This window comes from Lichenostomus cassidix, chromosome 8, assembly GCF_008360975.1.
Source record: "Lichenostomus cassidix isolate B80296 chromosome 8, HeHo_3.0, whole genome shotgun sequence".
Lineage (NCBI taxonomy): Eukaryota > Metazoa > Chordata > Aves > Passeriformes > Meliphagidae > Lichenostomus > Lichenostomus cassidix.
This window is the reverse complement of record NC_139489.1, coordinates 15,163,631-15,178,094: the sequence shown is the minus strand read 5'-3', so window position 1 is coordinate 15,178,094 and position 14,464 is coordinate 15,163,631. Positions and strand designations below refer to the sequence as shown.

General features: G+C 45.9%; 2 long non-coding RNA genes across 2 annotated transcripts; both read right to left on the bottom strand.

The window, feature by feature from the left end:
- Positions 1 to 3,535: 3,535 nt before the first annotated feature.
- On the bottom strand, positions 3,536 to 4,604 carry LOC146433904 (uncharacterized). The gene is made up of 2 exons (XR_014853753.1): positions 4,319 to 4,604; positions 3,536 to 3,885 (listed from the first exon to the last, which is right to left on the bottom strand). It is a non-coding gene; the product is annotated as an uncharacterized LOC146433904 (long non-coding RNA).
- Positions 4,605 to 4,709: 105 nt separating this feature from the next.
- Positions 4,710 to 11,947, bottom strand: LOC146433903 (uncharacterized). Its single transcript, XR_014853752.1, has 3 exons — positions 11,764 to 11,947; positions 9,532 to 9,616; positions 4,710 to 6,549 (listed from the first exon to the last, which is right to left on the bottom strand). It is a non-coding gene; the product is annotated as an uncharacterized LOC146433903 (long non-coding RNA).
- Positions 11,948 to 14,464: the final 2,517 nt, after the last annotated feature.

The window sequence follows — 14,464 nt, the reverse complement described above, 5'->3', positions numbered from 1 at the left end:
TGCAGGACATGCAGGAGGTGTGCATATGAAAGAGCACATAAGGATGCTGTAAAGGCAAGGAATTTTCCACTTGTTTTATATTTTCATACATACTTCAGACCATCTGTGGAAAGCTGTTAAATGACTAGTTGGAAACATATAAAATTTGTTGTTTTACTTAAAACATTAATTTAGCAGACTCAGATCTGAAAATTCAGCAAAACGTTAACAGTTTTCTTGTGCTTCCCAATTCTGCTCGACTTTTAACAACAAGAAGGTCTCATAGAGTAATGTGACCCAGAGTCTTCCCCTGCTCTCCATGACTCTGGAATTCACATTTAGCTGCTAGTTTGGCATGCGTTACATATTTCCATAATCTCAGGTCCACACGTGCTTGTTAATGCAGCCTGGAGTAACTTGCATGGGTGTTCTTGAGACAGGAAAAGTGAAGCAACACTTCATTATTTTGTAGTGACACCTGTGGACCCTGAGATCAATACATTACCAAGTCTTTTTTAGGCTTGTTTGTGGTGTTCTCTTAGGTGCTTTTTGCACACTGTGTTGTCCTGTTATATTTGGACTATATATATATATATTTGGACTTCAAATTTCCAGCTCCGTACACTCCCTGTCCATTTGAACAGCATCCTGGATACACTTGAAGTTAGCTTTGTGACCATCTCTTTCCTGCTTCCCAGTATTTGAGAAAGTTTCTCATACCTATTTCATTTCCAAATGCCATTTTGTGGCAATACTAGTCTGGAGGAAATTGACAGCTCTATATTCCTGGTTTTCTCTATATGAAATTTCTCTCCTTTAGTTCCAAACCTCTGGAAAAAAGAGACTGTCTCAGTGCTGTTAGCCTTCAACTATCTTTTAAAAAAATCCCTATATAGATCAGCTCATCTTACCTGTGCTAACTGCAGAATTTCTTCTTCACATCTGAATACCACTTGTTGAACCTGTCTTTAAACACTTCTTCCACACTCTCTCTGATTGTGCCCCTTGTGTTATCAATAAGTTCTTTTGTCTTTCCACTTCAAAACCAGCCATACATCTTTCCTGTTTGAGTTCCAAGGCAAAACAAATTCAGGTAAGTGCAACAGAGGGTGAGGGATGGGTACCCAGACTTTCAAATTACACAACCCTATGCTTGATGCTGCTGTGGTGTGAGCTCAGCTGGCATTCACATGCATTGTCCTCCTGATCTGCACTTGCTTCCATTGCAAAAAACCCTTTGCTTGGATGGCTAATCAGAAACCTGAATATTTATAAAATACCAATTGAATGTTACTAAATCCATTGTAAATCCACTGAAAACAGCCTAACATTTCCAATTATGCCCTCTGACTGTGCCACTTTTTCTAAGTTTCCTGCAGTGACAGTGGTCCATCACAATACCTCCAGAGACACAACCTTCACATACATCAAGTTCCTACACATTAATTGTGGTGGGAGTAGCTGGCTCCAGCAGGCAATGTTTTCCACTCAGAGCTTGTTTGCAGAAGCAGAATTTAATCTTCAGGGGTTTAAGGCAGTCCCACAGCCTCATGCCCAATCCCAGGGAATCCAAATTTTTCCTTTCTTTTACAACTAGATTTCGCTTCACAGCACCTCTTGATAATAAACAGCAGCTGTGCAGAGCAGTGGCAGCTTGTGACTGAACTAGGATGCTTCTGGTGCAAGAGCGAAGAGCCAAAATGCACCTAAGGAAGAACTCCAGGAAGGATTGGACAGTCAGTGTCTTGTGTTTAAATTGTACTCCACATCAGAGCTACTCAGATGGGAAGTGCTGTCTAATTTTGGAAGTCTGGGTGACATGATGGGATTGGGAATAGAAAACAGGGAATGACTAGGGGAGATGCTGTGACTAGTACACTCCTCCAGGGGGAAGAGTGTGCTGGAAAAGGCTGATTTCAGACAATTGAAGTCATGGGAAAGATAAGCCCTTAGATGCACAGGTTCTATCCCTGCAATTTTCCCATTCAATTTTCCATCATGTCCAATATTTCTGTGTGCACTGGCGAGCTCTTTGCGGTAACATCAAGACATCAGGCAAATGTTTCCTTCTATTGTCTTTGCTTCTCCCAAAGGACTTTTGGTTTGAGTTTCTTTGCCAGCAAATAAGCAACAAAAGCAGTTGACAGATCAAGATCGGTGATGATGGTAGAAATGAGCTGACCATGTTGGTGGTTGCTGTTTATTCTTCTCTGAACAAAGTACCAGTTTTCCCAGGGCTGCATGAACAGGAAGGAAGAGCTGATCTCTGCTTTAAGCATGTAATGAACGGGGATGAAGTCCCAACTTGAGAAACTGGGGCTGGGAGTAGCTGCAGATCCCTTTGATTCAGACCCATTGCACTCTTTTTGTGTTACTTACTCCAGAGTGTATTTCCTAAATCTAAGTGAGCAGAATGTGTCTCAGAAACAGTGGCTGGTTTGTTTGGTTTGCCCAAGGGGAAGGACAAGATAAGCTCCATGATGCTGGTGTCCAGGCTGTTGGAGACACAAGCAAAGGAGGGTGCTCTCCTCCCCTTTCATTTGCCTGCACACAGGAGATAGGCTGTGTCCTTACCTCTTCCTTTTGGGCTTGGAAAGAACAGGAAAAGCAGAAGCAGAGGGGAGATGGTCTATCTTGCTGGATCTCCACACTTTCAAGATTTTTACTCAGTCCTTTCACTTGAGTTTTGTGGATATTTTTTTACTGTTCCAATTCAAGTGTGTACAGGCTTGAAAAATGCTGATGCAGGCCTTTGAAAACCCTGAATGCAACCGATGGAGAGGACTGAACTCTCCCACCTGGACAGGCAGGATTGTGTGTTGACACCTGCAGACCAAATCTTATGAATTCATTTTCTATCTTTAGGAATTTGAAGGTAGGATGCAGCATTTTACTGCATCTCTGCTAAATCAGTGCCTGGCACAACTTCACAAAGGACATGGGGCTGCAGCCAGAAGGGCCTGCAGACAAGACATAGGACCATGACAGACCTCTCTTCTGCTGGAATCACTGGAGGTGAAGCATGATATTGTCAACAGCAAGACTTTCATTATCTCCGTGGAAGTAGAGCAAACCTTGATTTGACCTGAAAATATCCCATGACACTTTTTTATGAACAGCACTTGCAGAAGCTCTATGTTAAAAAAACACAAAGATGCTTTTATTACAAATGTGGAAACCCCCATGCTTTGAACAAATAGCTCCTTTTAGGTCAAGAAAGTCTTTTACTTCACTTGGGATGGCTGTATGCAAAAGAACCACATAAAACTGCATGGGTACATGATCCAGATAGATCATGTGGAGAGCACTGAAGGGAAATACAGGCCTCCTTTTCTTCCCATCATTGTGTTTGGAATATGTTTCCAATTGCACTAGTCACAAAGCAATCAAAGAAACTTGTCTACAGTGGCAAACAGAAGATGCCCTATCAGACCACATTACAGGGTGCTACACAGTATTGAATCCTTAGTCATAACAGAAAAACCAATATCCACATGACTGTAGGCCACAATGCAGTCAATTTCCATATGTCTAAACAGAAAAGAGAGCACAGATCTTCAAAGCAAATGAAATCTGTCTTTGGAAGATGCCAACACGTTCCTTCCTCCCTCTTACATCCTTACCCACCATCCCACCTTCCCTTGCAGGAAATGGGGAAGAAGGAAGGCCAGCCCCTGCAGCACACAAGAGGCAAAGAGCTCAGCCAGCCAGTGACTCGGTCCTTCTCAGACTTCCAGCAAGCTCCAGTTCCTGCACCCCATCCTTCATCATCCATCACCTGTGTTAGTAGGCTGTTCCCTATGTTTGCGGGTAAACAAACACTTTGCTCATATGGTTTTGAAAGTGCAACGTTTAGCATTCCCAGTCTTGGTCTGCTTGGCTGAATGTCTGCCGTTTTTAACAGTTCTGCAAAGGAAGACAAAGCAAAATTATTAAACAGTGCAGTCATGGCCTCACGGTAACACAACAGCTGGGGCTGGCCATGGCCACAGGGAGCAGCCTGGCCTAAGTGGGCTCAGGACCTGCTGTGGGAGCCCTGGTTATGAATAATTTATCTGGAAGAACAAAGGGAACCAGTAACAGACTTCCTGTCATACTCCAAAATCCATCACAGATGACTGCAGCCTGTTACTGGTATCTTCCAGTGCTTGTTATAAAATTCCTGCTATATCTAGCACTAAGAAAGCAGTCTATTCTTTCATGAGGTCACTCTTGCAGCACAAGTTGAATAAGTAAAAACTGCAACGGAGAAAGGTTTCCTTTCTATGACTGCAAAGATATTTTGAAGATGGTCAGGCTTGGGAAGTAAACTCTCCTCAAGCTCTAGCTGCTCTCTGACCTGAGTGAGGGCTCCGCACAGAGCACCCCAGCGAGTGCCACACAGCCGTCTGCAGAGCCTCTGCGAAGGTGTCTCTGCCAAGATCTGTCCTTTTGCTGAACGGGCCAGGTGCTCAGGCAGGCAGAACTCCCGCTGGAAGGGTTTGCAATCCAGCCGAAATCCCACCCGAGGGTGGTGGGTTGAGCGCACTGAACGGTGCCGCAAACGGCGTTTGAAGCCCGCCGCTGCCCGACCCCGACAGCAGGTGCCACTGCGGGCCGCCGCTGGGCCCGGGCCTGAGACCAGGACAGCCCCGAGACCCGGACAGCCCTGAACCCCGCACAGCCCCGGACAGCCCCGCACAGCCCCGTGCGATGACCCGTGCGGCGCCAGCAGCTCTCGCGTGGGGCTGCAGCCCGCGGTCGCGGCCCGTCGGCAGGAGGCAGCCGGGCGCCGTGCGAGGGCAGCGACACGGGCACAGGGCAGTGCTGGCCCTCGGGCACAGCGCCCGGCAAGCCCGCCCCGCTCCCAGCCCGCGGCACGGCCGTCCTGCCCCGGGGCTGCCCCAGCGCGGGGCCCAGAGCCCGCCCAGCGCCGCACTGCCAGGGCATCACCCGGGCATCACCCGGGCATCAGCCGGGCCCCTGCTATCGCCGCAGGACAGAGCGCGGCTCCTTTCTTCACGGGCACGCGAGGCTTTACACCTTTAAAGATCACCTTGGCACTGCACTCTGGGGCCGTCATCGCTGCTCACATGGATTCATGATGACGCTCTGGAAAAAGCCAATATTCTTCTGTTTCCGTGACCAGTAAGAGAGGCAGCTACAGGAGAAAGTGTGCTAAAGCTGGGTCTGGTTTACACCAGCACCATCAATGAACTTCAGAATGATGGCAGGTTTTTAACTTGTTTCCTTTCTGATTGACATTTTTGGTCTGGAAAGCATTACACACCTGGATATTTAAAGAGACTAGCAGAAAAAGAAGGAAAAGCAAAGTCACAGGGAGGAAACACCACCAAAACAAAGCCAAAACAAAAAAAAAAAACAAACAACAAAATTAGGGATTGGAGAAGTTGCAAGGACTGCTCAGCTCATGGAAGTCCTTCCCTCATGGGAGATCCTCTACTGGACCTACCCTGTTTAGACCCTTGGCCTCACTCACCTGGTGGGGCTGGATAACAAATGGACTCAAAGAAATGACACTGTGCTGTGCCCCTACCTGCCAAGGCTAATGAATATTGCTTGTGCCAGGCATCTGAACCCACAAACACGAGATTCTTTCTGCCACAAACATACCTTTCTAGTTGATCATTTTCCTTCCAGCTCTTTCCTTTCAAGGAGAGGAAGAAAATGCTCTCTGAGTGTCTCAGTGAGCTATGAAGTTCACAAACCCAGCACTATCTGCCCTCTCTGCTTGCTTCACTGCTGCAGTAGCTGTGGTTTAACGTAGACTCTCAGCAGTCACAATTCTAGCAAAATGCTTGAGAATATGGAGATTATTTTCAACAACTTGGTATGTCTCTGAGGCCAGGATGGAAGCCGAAGAGGAAGACTGGAAGGGCCCACAGGAAATGGAGGAGGTGCTGGCAGTAGGGCAGATAAGCAGTTGCCCACCCACCACTTTAGACAGTCTGAGGCACCTGAGACTGCACAGAGCTGCCAGGCACAGTGCAGAGCCTCAGGAGACTGGTCCATGCAGAAGGAGCAGCCAGAGTGCAGAGGGGTGTGTAAGGGTGTACTTCAGACCTTCAGTCTTAGAGATGGGAATAGAGAACAAGAGATGGTGAATTCAGGGATCCATCAGGAAGGACAAGAAAAAAGCATGAGCAAGTGCTGTGATTTTCTAGATTCTCTGTTTTCTCCCTTTGGAATTTCTCTATACTTCCAAAGTGACAGATGAAAACTGCTCTGCTGCTCTGTGCTGCTCTGTGCTATCAAAGGCACATTTGCTGTGACTGAACATAGCAGCATTACCCGCTCTGGTGCTGCATGAGGGATCTCAGACAGCACTCACCTGCTTAGCCAGAGCATTTCATGCTGAAGTGATGCCTACCTATGTCATTTTACTGATAGCAAGTACTGTTTTGCCAATAGCACTCTCTGCTGCTGGCCAGGTCTCTGCAAGTGCCTGTGCTGTCACCAATCTCAGCTATGTCTGTCTTTCTCCTGATGACAGCTGGTGGATCCCTCAGTACTTCTGACCTCTTCTTTGGGGTCACACAAGGCTCCAGCTTCAGTGTCTCCTGATGTTTTCTGTCAAGGGAATAGCACAAGTGGTCTCCTCTGGACAAATACCCAAGAGCACCCTTCACCTTTCCCCAGCACTGCTGCCTGCTTCTCCGACACCCAAACTGTGGAAATGACATCTCCCTGCCAATTCCCACCAGCTTGTCAGCTGTGCATAGGCAGGTGTGAAAGGGACCATGCTGAGCAAGGATGGGGCAGGAAGGTGCCCATCTCACACAGGGGGTGCTGGGCAGGCTGCAATTTGCAAGCACAGTCTGCCCTTAGCACAGGATGGGGTAACAGGAATTACCTTCCTGCCAGAATGAGGGTGGTAGAAAGAAGGCAGCTTGCAGGTTAAGCCACAGAGGGACTGGTGGCAGCATGGCTACATGAAAGGATTTTGCTTTGAACGTCACAAGAGATCTGGCCTCAGGGTTCTGCTTTAAACCAGCTGACTCGAGTGTGTATTGAATCCAGATAAGAGTAACCAGGTTTAACTTGCTCTTTATACCCATAAACACAAACTAGACAGAAGTCTCTCTAGTCACTCTAGTGCCAGGGCATCCAAATGAGGGTTTGCACCAGTAGAGTTTTGATGGTGTGCTGCAGCCTGTGCCTTCCAGTCATTCAGACTCCTAGTCTCAAGCCTTTTCTGGGCATCATGAACACACACCCTCCAGAGGAGGAAGGTTTTTCCTTTGTGGAACTCTGTTCAGATATCCATACATTGCTGCTAGAAATCCATGTATCTCACTATATTAATGGCTTCATTTTAAACTACTTCCTTTTTAACAGCAAAGAAAATCAATAAAAAATGCCCATATGATATGATTACATGTAAAAATTACATTTAATCCTGAATGACCCAGTTCCCACTTACTGAGGCTGCACACAGCTGTTCATAGAGTTAGGGTACAGCTGACCTTAAGGTGCCTTCCAATACAAATCATTCTATGACTTTCAGAGCAATGTAACTTCTCCACCTCCCTTGGCCACAGGCTGAGGTTTGCCTACTGGGTCTGCTTCTGTGTACTGTCCACCTGAAAACTTCCTGCTTGTTCAACTGAATTATTTTCCCAGTGCTTTGGAAAGCCTTAGCTTGACCTCAAAGTGGCTTTCTCAGACAGTGCCATCCTTCTTTGTCCCCTGCTGGTCCTAGCTTGCTGGCCTGGAGCAAGGACTGACTGCCCAGGGTAGGCAGAGCCTGCTGCTGCCAAGAGCCTGGTGTCTGCTGCCAGTCTGGCTGTACTCTGTGACATCCACAGCCCCACTTGCCCTCCTGCCTGCAGCTCCATAGTTGCTTGCAAGGCCCACATCTTTCATTCCATAGATCTCCCAGCTCCACAGCTGCGACAGCCCATTGTGGCACATCCTTTCTCCAGCTACAGGAAGTATCCTTCCTGGGTGCATGGCATGGAGGAAGCACTGGAAGGGCTGCCTACTGCCAAACCCACACCTTTTGGGTGCTTTGTTAGTCACTAGTATACTGTTCCTCGGGGTCATGCCCTCCACCCCATGACAGCTTTGAGTATTCCCAGTAATCCTCACATTGGTGGTGCCCATGGAGGGCTCCTGCCTCTGTCAGCACAAGAGTAGTGTCCCATTGTAGCATCTCTGCTGCACTGGGGCAGCTGCTGGCTGCTACAGGTGAATCTTCACATTTTTAACCTCCCCACTTTTCCAAGGGAAGGAAGAACCTCACCTCTTGCAATTCATCTATTGACTGTTGTGTGATAAAAGCCAATTCCTAGAGAAGTCTGTTCCTCATGCCTCTCCACTCTGAATTTCCCTTTAATAATTACTCAGTCTGCCAGTCAGCTTTGTGGGTTGGTTTGGTTGTTTTTTTTTACCTACAGGATGTTTCTGTGTCTCTCTTACTTCTCTCTGGTTTTAATGTGATAGCACACACAGACTGCACTGTGAACAAGTGAAATTGCATGTTCAAATTTCTATGGAAACCACTGACAGGCTCTATATTTTATGATTTGAAGGTATTCATAATTTAACAGAAGGCTTTCAAAGTGCATACATATGTACATACATTCTCCTTTTTCTTTGATTTAATATTTTGCCTGCTTTTCAGAGAAAGTAGCTGCTCATCACACATCTGAACTATTATCATTTTCAAAGAACTGGAAACCTGAAATTATTTGCATGTTTTCTTTCTTTTCTACTTGCCTGTTTTTCAAGTTACATTCCAAGGAGTCTGTTTTAAATTCCTTTTTCTGTTCCTCAAAGACTCATGGACATCTCTTCAGCTCCTGCTGTATCTGTATACACATATGTCTATATATATATATATATCTGTATATACATACATATAAATATACATATATATATATACACATATATCTGTATGTACATATATGTATATATGCAGCTATCTGTATCCCCATATTGATAACTGGAATCCAAGTATCCCTCTCTCTGGATAGTCCAAAGTCACTGTAAGATGGGCCTGATCTCCATTCTGTAATCCCATTCAAAGCAGTTGACCTATTTTTGTAGCTGTAGATAACTGCACAGTGCTGGCAATGCTAGCAACCCCTTTGCTGCACCATGAGCAACCCCAGCACAAGGGGTGAATGGAAAGGTGAGGATGGTGATAGAGGTCTAAAAACCTCTGTTTGGCTTCCTGTGTTTTGATTCCCAGCAGGAGAGAGAGCAACTGGTATGTTCTGGGATTGCCTGGGATGCTTGGGTCAATTAAACAGCCTGTGGCTGAGCCCCAGCTGCCTCTGATCTTACCATTGCCCCCAGGCACTTGTCCCAAACCTGCAGGGAGAGGAGGGAACGGCAGGGCTGTCCTGGACCACGCTGACACCACGGGAACGCCCTGTGGGATGTGGGGCTGGTGGCTCTACACCCAGCTCTGGAGGCTGGCTGGTTTCCAGGAGCTGTAATCCTCGTGCCACCATGGCTTCCATGCCAGGACTCCTGTTTCAGCATGTCAGTCAGGAAGACTTGCTCAGGAAAAAGTTTCCCCATGCTTAACCCCCACTGCCTCACCTCCTGGCAAATCTGGCACATAGGATTGGAGTTCATCATGCTGGACTTCACCAGCTGAGCTGGGCAAGCACCTCAGGAAAAGGGACTAGAAAAAAAACAGAAGAGATTTCATTTTGTGGACAAGGACATATGCTTATCTCCACAGTGCTTGCAGAACACTGGTCTATCTTTTTTTTTATTTCCTAAGAAAGAAAAACAAACACAACACACCAAGAAAAACTTTGCTGTTGCTATTACAATCAGCAAGATAAAAAGAATAATTCATAGTGGCCTTAAAGCAGAGGGCTACTGTAAGAATTGCTGATCTAGGACTAATTTCAGCCAAGATATTTAAGGAGTCCCTTTCCCTCATGCTGACAGCACTTTGTATGATGGTTCTGGGCAGTGGAACCACATCCCGATAGCCTACAGGTACCTATTTTTGCCATTTTGTCCAAATGCAAACTCTGGTTGAAGAGAGCAGCATTTCTCATGGCTGACACACTCTCCCCACGATGGGCAGAGCTGCAGCACAGGACCCATAACCTTAAACTGGCTTCCTGTGTGCTGGCTGTTGTCACTTGGGTGGTGCCTGGCATCCCCTGTGACATTTTCCCAGTCCATCTCCTGGCTTGAGGGCAGGCTGGGAGGCCAGCTGGTAGAACTGGCCACCAGCAAGAGGCAGGAGAGCTGTGTGAGCACAGTTCTCTCAGGAAACTGCCCTAAACATCGAGGTGAGAGTTCAGTCTTACAAAAATAACTGTGGCTCCCCAGTGCTAGGGGATATTTATGTCACTTGTCTCAAAAACAAAACAAAACAAAACCTCACCCAAAAAAAAAAAAAAAAGAAAGAAAGAAAAGAAAAAAGGCAGTGGGAGCCCTCAGCTCCAACACAACATGTGCAATGTCCCCATCACCACAGTAGCCCAGGGCTGGGGTGGACTCCTAGAAACTGGGGGGCATCACAGATCTTCTAGGGGAAGTGTCTCTGTTTTAATCCTGACATCAACCACTGAAATCTGTAATTAGGCAGAGTGCTTTTTTGGAGCTGTCTCTATATCTGTAGTAAGACTGCTCAAAGTGTGTAATTACTCAGACCCAGCCATTCCAGAGGTGCCAAGAGAAGGACAGCCATGGCAAACTCCTCACAGCCATATTCCTGCTCCACAGGACAGGCAGGTGGAGAATTCAGGCACTCAGGATGCAGCCTCAGGTGCTCCCAGGAATTTGGGACATTACTGGCATCATGCCCTGGGTCCTGGTGGCAGCTCCCATGGCACTGTGAGCAAGTGGGATGTCCTTTGCCACTGCACTACTGAGTATTTGTCCTGCCTGTGCCTGCTCTGCAAGGTGCCTTACCACGTTCTGAGTACATCTACTGCCTTGAGAGGAGCAAGAAAAATGCCACTTCACAGATATTTTTCTTTTGACTCCTTTCCATTTTCTTGGATCCTTTCTCTATTTTCAGACTCACATGTGCTGAAGTAATTTGCAGTCATGTCTAGGTTTTACATTGCCACTAAGTCCATTAGTTCATAGATTTCTTCTCCCATGGAGTTCCTGCAGCTGCTGATGTCTTGCCAGTTAATTTCTCATGTATTTCCTTTCAAATCTGAATTGAATTAGTGAGTATACATAATGAGGTACAGTAGGAAGAAAAAAGGCAGATAAAAGCTGACATAGACCAGATGCCTCTTCCAGCCACTGCCACACCAATCGAGAGTGTGGGTAAATGTCAGGTGAATGAGAAAAATGAGGATATAGACAAATAACTTGCAAGGATTTGATCGTCAGCTACTTACATAGGGGTTTTAAAAATTCCCTGCCCTCAGGGCATCAACGTTTCTCTGAACTTCCCATGTATTGTGCAGTTCAAGGGAGACATTGAGAAGGAGCTCATTTACATTAGAAAAATGTTTAATACTGTGGGAACCAGTGACTGAAAGAGTTCAGCAGAAAAGACCATCCTAAAGAGCACATTAGATGAACAATAACAGAAAAAAATAAGCAAAACCTCAAACACACAATCAGTCTCCCTTCACCTCCTCAGTAGCATACACTGCCTATCCTTGAGACTGCTCATTCTCAGTTACATGTACCTTTATTATCCAGTGCCTACCAGCACTGCAGCACACACACACAGAGCACTCAGTGCCCAGGAGACATCAACTCTCCCCATCAGCAGCACCACAAGCTTATAACTATAACCTCCATTTTCTGCTCTAGCTTCTTATAGAAAGTCAAAACACTTACATTGAAGGTAGCCAGCAGCAGGGGCTCAGGAGCTGCAGGGAGTAATGCAAGGAAGGAGCCTCTGAATGGGAGGTGGGATCCACAGGTGGGGGAAGAGAGTGCCCAGCAGCAGGAATACAGAACACATTACTCCAGAGTAGGATGGGGACCCAGAGCTTATCCCAAGAGCACATCTTTATCCTTCACAAAAATAGTCACCAGGCACAAAGGGTCCTGTTTGCATGGACTACATAGGCCATGCAAGGCAGAGAGCTTCTTACCTGCTCCAGGGAAGCACAGCACTGATCTTAGGCCAATGTCCTACACCTGCCAATTAGGCTTTCTGATTTAACCTGCACCAACACAACTGGTTCTACAGCCCCCTCCAGTAAGCAGCACCATGACCCTCTGCATCTCTGGTATTAAGTCACTTATTCTTTTTAAGCCTTATTGTAAAGTACATGGGAAGGAAAATATGTGCACAACTCAGAAGCATGATAGAAACACAGTTTTTTTAATCTTTCTCGTCCTCTTTCTTGCTTCTAAGACTCAAGGTTGTGCATATATTTAAAATATATACAAATAAATTAATGCACACATTTTTATCCTAGGTGTCATTTTCCCTGAGCTGAGAACTTCAGCAAGCACTCAGGTGGGCACAGCTAGCTCCCTTAGTGTTGACCTTGTGTTGCCTGGAGAGGAAACTGGGGCTGCCAAAGCCAGGCAAGTGATGGCAATCATCCCCCTGCCCACCTTCTGCCTCCAAACCAAACTCCTGTCCTGCACTGCCAGACCACCAGCCTTCCTTGACCTCTCAGATACCCTCAACTGCATATTCATTTTATTAGGGAAGGACTTGGTGAATAAATGTAAAGAGGAACATACCACCCACACCTTCTCTGCACCCTCCTCTTCCTAGGCTTGTTCAAAAGCTCTGTGCAATGGTTTGTAGGCTTCTGTGACTGTAGATATTCATCAAAAATATCACCTTCACCGAGCAGTTTCAGCTTGTTTCAAGGCTTCCGCATAGAAATTCCCACAGTGAATGGCTCCACTGCTAACAGCTGAGCTGACTGCAGTGGAAAAGGATTTACACTTTTAAAGACCTCTCCCTTTCTTTATTTCTTTGAATCTTTGTTAAAGTGATGGGAAGTTATCTTGGAAGAACTGGGGACATTGCCTTTTAATGCCAAGAAATAAGTAATGAAATATTTGTTCACAGAGTTTTAGCTTGTGTGTTTATTTTTCAACTCTCCAAATTTCCAGTCTCACTTGATGGTCTCCCAGGGTGAGCAGAGCCTACAGTTAAAGGCTTGTTGAAGAAGTGAAAACACAAAATTTTTAACATAAGTGGTTTTATCACTTCTGTTTGCCAGATATTTTATTAAGTGTTAGGAAAATAAGCAAATTAAACCTCCCACTGGTTTTATTATAAATAGATCAGGCACTTGAAGCCCTCCAGTTGTTTGCAATTTATTTCATGAAAAGTGATCTGCCTTTCAATTCTGATGTTCTTCTGCATAGTAACGGAGGAGAAAGGTACAACCCTTTAGTCCTGATTTGTAGTTTGGTTTTTAGATCCACCTTCTTCCTTCTACATGAGTCACTTGTGGCAGCTGAGAGAGATTTCTCCCTCTCTGTGCACGAAGGAGGAGTTGCATGGTATGTCTCCAGCAGCTTTTGGAGGAGAAGCTATCCCTCTGGCCAACCCCTCCTCCAGCAGCCACCTGTGTCCCTGGTGTCCCTACCTATCATTTCATCCCTGTGCTATTCCTGGCCTCATCTGAGCTGAGATTCCTACAAACACTATGTCCCACAGGCTTTTCAGAAGGCTTTTCTTTCCAGCTCAATGGCAGAGGAAAGATGATGTTTTCAATCGCCTTTGACTGCAGGCTCTCTCATAACCCTCCAGGGAGATAAACAGTAGAGGCTGTTTATTAACAGAGGATCTAAGTGCAAAAAAAGCTGCAGAAAGCAAACTGGAGTGAGGCATTCACTGAATAAGCCATGATAATCCTGCCTAAAAAAATTGGTTTTGCAGAAAATAGAAACCAAAAGCAGGAAAAAGAACTGTGTAGGTAAGCACTTAGAAACAATCAGAGAAATACAGTATTTCCTTGTTTTACATTAGTTGCTTATTTTTATGTTATCAGCTTAGGAATACAGCACTCCCATTAAGGTGATGTGATATCAGGCTGCTTTTATGGCTTAGTGTTTTGGGTACTCTGATTTGGTGAGAATTTGAGTTACTGCTTATGTACCCTGCTTGCATGAGCATTTCCTGCCTCACTGAGGTACTTCCTTTGCTTTTTCAAAACAGCAAAACCCTCCTTTTCCCCACTCCCTCGGGGAAGAACCTTGACCACTTAAGGAGGCAGCAGGGCTAGCATTCCCCAGGAGGATCCCAACAGGCTCCCACTCCACACCCCTCCAGCTTTGCCTGTGAATGCAAAACTGTGAATGCAAAAAAAGCCCAGAGGTGTGTGGCAGGAGACACTGGGCATTGAAGGAGTCAGAAATACAGTTAGGCAGAGGAAGTTCAAAAATAGACAAGCTTTTCCTGTAAGTCTGAGTTATTTATTTAATTTGTTGTTGTTGGTTTTGGTTTAGGAACTCTTTTTTCCCCTCTTCAATGACAGGGAAACAAAGAAAGGGAAAAGCTTTGGGAAACAGGCAAGGGAACAAAAAATCTTTCAGAGTAAATGCAGGGAGAAAAGAGAAG